Genomic DNA, 6,332 nt, shown 5'->3' with positions numbered 1-6,332 from the left:
ATGGAATTTACGATAAAAGTGTGCTGGATGTTAATCTTTTTAATTGTAAAATTAGTTTTCAATACACCATGTCTGAAAGAAAAAAAAAACCTTCTGAACAGTTTCCAGTAAAAGTGGTTTGAAACCAAGAGAGAAATCAATAGGGAATGTCTTGGCTCAGTGTTTGAGTGCAAGCTCTGAATATTGCACAAGCCCAAAAAATATAAAGGGTTCACCGCTTCTACAGCTTAGTGTACATGTTCTCTTCATTTATTATATTTTTTTAATTATGTAAGTATTTTATCTTAGAGCAGTTTTAGCAGTCGGCTTCTATGCGGGTTTATACAGTAATTTGTAATTTCAGAGTAACACGCTCGTTTGGGTGCTAAGAATATTAAATGAACTAGTAACTCATGTTTACTTGTTTTCATCAGAAGAGTGCAAGTTGATGACATGCTAACAGCAATGCATACTTTAAGGAAAAAGTTATACTCCGGTATTTCAAAATAAATGACCACATTTTCAAGACTATCAGACACACATTAAATATATATTGACACTATCGGCAAAAGCCGCTGCTGTTGTTTGGCATTTTCCTTTTGATGGCTTTTGCCACAATCCTCAGCACTGATGTTGCAATTGCCACATTACCTTTTCACTTTATCTTCCTCATTTTGTCTTCTTTAATCTTGTATCATTTCTAACGTACACAGTGTTCTCGTTTGCTTGCGTCCCTGCGTCCTAGACGCATCATTTTTGCTGGGGACGCACAGTCTCAAATCAACGTGCGTCCCCCCTTTTGGCCACAAAATTGTAACCCTAACCCTAACTCTAAACCTAACTCTTTTACCTGCTACCTAAAATCCACAAACCACCATTATCGTGGACTATGCCATATGAAGTCCCAGCAGGAAGACCAATTGTCTCAGATTGCAACAGTGAATCCTACAGGATCGCTGAATACATAGACCACTTCCTCACTCCACTATCCACAAAACATAATAGCTACATTAAAGACACATATGACTTTGTAAACAAAATAAAAGATTAGAATAACGCAGGAAACAATCCTATTCACCATTGACATAGACAGCCTCTACACAAACATAAACACAGTCGCAGGGTTGACAGCAGTAAAGCGCTGGATGGAAAAATACCCGGACGGCAAACGCCCAGACACAGAATTAGTACAACTCCTAGAAATTAGCCTCACTAGAAACGACTTTGAATTCAACAAGGAATTCTACTTACAGATCAGTGGTACAGCCATGGGCAAAAAATTTGCACCTGCCTATGCTAACATCTACATGGCACATTGGGAGGAGACAGCTTTTGAAAAATGCGCCAAACTACCCACCAATTATTTTAGATACTTGGATGACATTTGGGGAACATGGACACATAGCATAGAGGAATTCAACCAATTCATTCAAACCCTCAACACACACCATTGTACAATTACAGTCAAACATTCCACAAATGAACACCAGATAGATTTTCTAGACACAACCACTTACAAAGGACTCTCATTCACCCAAACACAAACTTTAGACACTAAGGCCTTCTTCAAAGACACAGACACACATGCACTCTTACACAAAAACAGCCTACATCCAAAACACACCTACAGGGGCTTAATAAAATCACAGTTGCTCAGATTCCACAGAATCTGCTCACAGAATACGGACTTTGAAAAGGCTACCCAAACCCTTTTCAAGGCACTGAGACCAAGAGGATACTCTAGATCTTTCCTCAGGCAAGTCCGTAAAACATTTTTAACCACAGGGCAACGGGACACACAGAAAATCATCCCCCTAATAAGCACCTACTCAGCATTTAGCCAAACTGCTAATAGAAAAATTAAACAAAATATAAACCAGACTCTACAGAACACAGACATAATCCAAGATTACAAAATCATCTCAGCCTTTAAAAGAAACAAAAACCTCAAAGATTACTTAGTAAAAAGTAAATTACCCGAAATCAACATAACACGAACACGGGGCCCCACATTCTACAAACAAGCCACCACAGTTAGGAACACCGTCACCAACACAAACTACCTAATTAAACAAACACTCACACCTAATACGGAAAACTGTATATATGTCATAAAGTGTAAACACTGTGACATTAAATATATAGGAAAGACAGGAAATTCAATCAGATGTAGATTAGCACAACACATTTACAACATCAGAAACAGCAGGAAAACTAACACACACTTAGTAGCCCACTTCATACAACATGGGCTACAGGCACTAGAAATATGGGGCCTACAAACAAACAGCAATTGGACGCAAGAAGAAAGACGCAAGGCAGAAAAACACTGGATAATAAAACTCAACACTCTCTTTCCAGATGGACTAAACAAACTCAGGTAAAACAAGAAAAGCTCCAGTTTCCTGAATGGCCAGTGCAAAAACTTACTTTCCCAAGGGCCTCAGATTTAGGGGACCTTGGGAAAGAAAGATTGCTTCCTAACCTAACCCTAACTCTAACTCTAACCCTAACCCCTATGGGTTTGCTCCCTCACTTGTTCTGAGCATAAACATTTTTTCTTGTCACCCGAGGGTAAAAAATAGCTACTTTCACACAAAACTGTCTATGTCTATCATCTTTATACATGTGAAGGTCCACGTTACATCAATTTTTTAATTGTCATCTATTTTTTTAATTTTACAAAAGCGATACAAGCATGTGTTATTAATGTTAAATTGAATACCCATCTTAATGCTCATCAACATATTTACAAATCTGGCTAAAAAATCCTGTGCTCCGAAGCGTGTGCCATCCTACACCTGTGTGGAGACAGCTGGTGAGGCAGTGACCCCACCAGGAAGGAAGGAAGCAGAGAAGGAAGCTTCACATGTTCTCATGTGTCACTTCCCATAATTCATGGGGACATTCTGTGTCTTCTTAAGTTTCCAGTTATAATATTGCATGTTTTGTCTGACGCGCAAGGACACATGCTTTGTTAATAACTTGAGTCTAAAAGGCTGAATAATCGTGAGATATAGTCAAACCGCATGAAAACGACATGAAGACTGAAATGATTTGATGCTCCCTTTCAATCCGCTCGCACATCACCCTTCCTTACGTCTATTTTTTTTTCTTGTCATCTCCCGAGCCCTTTCTTAATCCTCCGTTTGGCCATGCCTGATGAAATGACCATATCTAATCCTCCACTCCCCTTGGGAGAGATGTAACTCTATTAAGACAGTAAATCCTTGTCCTTACAACTGCTACAGATGTCTTTCTCTATCATCCCTCCTTTCTCTATCCATCACACTGTCTCTTCACATCAGTCTTAAATCTTGTGAATCTGCTAGTGCAATAATCTTTATTGCTCAGCTTCCAAAATGGTACTTTTATAATCTGGCATTATGTTTTGGTGGATTTATTATTTTCCTCATGCTTTCCAAATTCATCATCGCACCATCTCCCAACGGCCTGAAAGCTTTTTGAGGAGTTAAGATGTTGTGAACTTTTTGATTGTGTGATTGAATTGATAGCGAAGAGCAATGAGGACCTTACAGGTCAAAAAGCAGTTCACATTTTGTACGCAACCAAAACGCTACATTCTATAGCACAGGAAAAACAATGCCGGGCAAAAGGTGATCTGTTTTATTCTCATCCAGCCCTAAAACATGGTGAGCAAAATCATGTCAACACAGAAGATTATTCGGTAGAAAATGACTAAAATTGTAACATTGCTGATCCACTCTAAATGGAATGTTCATGCACGCACTGTAATTGCACAATTTAATTTAAAAACAATCACTTACCAACCATATTTTAAATATCTATCTCTATCATATATGTCAAAGTCAAGGCCTGCGGGCCAGCAAGAACATTTTCTCGGACCCTGAAATCGATTCCTTTTTTCGTCATACACTGGGAATCCTTGTTTATTTGATTTCAATATACCACTCCTTGCAATTTAGTTTATTGGAGTTTATTAATTGAAAAATGCACCTTTTTGTTTTCCTTCTAAAATATATTAGCCGTCTTTTGCTGAAATATAAATTATAGGCTAATCCACCTGAAATGCATGTCTTTGGAATGTGGGAGGAAACCGGAGTGCCCGGAAGAAACCCACGCAAGCACGGGGGGGAACATACAAACTCCGCACTGTAAGTCCGGTAGCTGGATTTGAACCCACACACGAGGTTCCCAAGACCTTAGAACTGTGCCACACACACGCTAATATATCATGAATGAGACCGGCTTCTTGCATATAATGGGAATTCTTATATCAAAGAAATTGCTCTTATGCTTAATGTTTTTTTTTCTCATTAATATGCATCATTTTGATATTTTTCAACATAAGTCCAACCCTCGGCTTGTGGATTAACTTCCATCTGTTTGATTTTCAACCCCTGCTCTAAATCTTCTACTTCTTACCTTTAAATGTCTGAAAAGCTTGTATAATAAATATAAAGACGTATTTTGTAGAATAAAAGTGAAAAGTGTTTTTCGTGTGTTTATTTTTTTTTTTACAATGCGACCTGAGAAAACGCAAATGTAATGTTTGAAAAAATAAACAGTTTTGGAGTCTCGTTTAAAATGAGCTTTAAAGGGCAAAAGGTTCGAGTCGCTCCTGAATTAAAGCTTGGTTGTTTCCTCACACAAGATGAGCAGAATAGATGCTGACAGATTGACACATCCTCAAGTGGAACGTTTGCTCCACAACCAAATGCGCAGAAGGTAAAAAATCCATGATCTGGCCTTATCATTTCAACACAGGAAACATTAAGGCCGTCTCGCAAGGTGGGTAAAACCCTGCAAGTGATAATGGGACGTTTTATGGTCATATTGTTTCTCTACATGAACGGGTCAGAAAGAGGTGATGTAAGGAAAAGACGATGAACGGGTGGGGAGTGCTGAAAAAAATGAAGGTCCTGATAGACGCCAAACCCAATGAAAACACGCTTATTGTGACGTGTTCATTTATGACATTCTTCTTCCTGCCCTGGCACCCAAGGTAGGTGAAACGGCTTTTATAGCTCAGAGCAAAAGTCGAGGGCAGGTACGGGATCATGGTGCAGCTGCTTCCTTGAGGATGTCACTGGAGGAGTAAGAGCTTTGAGTCATTCACAATTTAGCATGAAAACTCTTGTTCAATTTTTGATTTTACAAACAAGTCATCTGCTTTTGTACATGCGTATTGTTGTGAAGCCACCATGGGCTCCTTGGACTCCATTGACCAAAGTCACTCAATAGAATTAGACAGCAGGACGCAGCCCATGGCAAGGTAATATGTGTGCACTTCTGTGAGTGCGTGTGTGCATCCAGCCATTCATCCAATCCCTGCATCTTTACATCCCTCCGTTTCTTCCTTAATTTAGACCAGGGGTAGGGAACATATTCAGATTTCAGTGAGAACCATAGGGTAGGGTCGCGTGTGTTCTGGAGCCCATCCGACTAATCTTTGGGCAGTAGGCATGGGACACCCTGAACTGGTTGCCAGCAAGTCGCAGGGCACACGGACAGACAACTCACTTGCTTATTCACACCTAGGGACAATTTGGACCAGCTAATTAACCTGAAATGCATGTTTTTGTAATGTGGGAGGAAACCGAAGTGCCCGAAAGAATACCCACACAAGCCCCAGGAGAACATGCAAACTCCACACAGAAGGGCTGGTAGCTGAATTTAATCCCATGACCTCAGAACCGTGCCGCAGACACGCTAACCACTCTGCTGCCGTACTGCCAAACCATAATAAATATTTTTCAAACAAAATCCAACAAAGTTCCAGACAAAAGCTAATTCTTCAGCGCATTTTTTTAACTGTGTGCCCTAGAACGCCTGACGCTGTTTTCAGCTGCGTTGTTTTTCAGTTTTGCTCCTAGTGTTTTGTCAAGTGTTTTCAGATCATGTGATCACTTATGACAGTGATTGCGAAGATGAGCACATATTTACTACTGCGCTGAAAGACAACGCGAATACGGACTATGTCATGTAAAATGTGACCCCTATATTTCTAGACGGCAGTGTCAGGGCAATCATACTGGGGAGAATAGTGCCATATTGAAACAGAAGGGTGAAACGTAATTTCTATTTATTTTTGTCGCAAGAATTGCTGCGGTAACGGACCAAATTGCATTTACTTGTTTTCATTCAACAAGGATTTAAGGAAACTTCAGCGACCTGAAATTGACACAGATGTTACTGAAAGAGAACATTATGATAGGAATAGAAAACTTCCATTTTTGTTCAATTCGGACGTACTTGTGAATTGAGGACTTTATATCTGGGAGAGAAAGTTGAAATGTCTAGAGTACGATGTAAATTTTGAATATATCACTGTTAAATATCCCATTTTACCCATAATATTTATTATATGA

At 39.5% G+C, this 6,332-nt stretch overlaps 1 pseudogene; it reads left to right on the top strand.

The window, feature by feature from the left end:
- Positions 1-868: 868 nt before the first annotated feature.
- Positions 869-2,874, top strand: LOC148370188 (uncharacterized; annotated as a pseudogene).
- The last annotated feature ends 3,458 nt before the right edge of the window (positions 2,875-6,332 follow it).

The sequence above is a fragment of the Urocampus carinirostris genome, chromosome 3 (genome assembly GCF_059441175.1).
Source record: "Urocampus carinirostris isolate Australia breed hairy pipefish chromosome 3, RoL_Ucar_1.0, whole genome shotgun sequence".
NCBI classification, from domain to species: domain Eukaryota; kingdom Metazoa; phylum Chordata; class Actinopteri; order Syngnathiformes; family Syngnathidae; genus Urocampus; species Urocampus carinirostris.
Note: the sequence above shows the minus strand (reverse complement) of the source record. Positions and strands in the feature narration are given on the sequence as shown.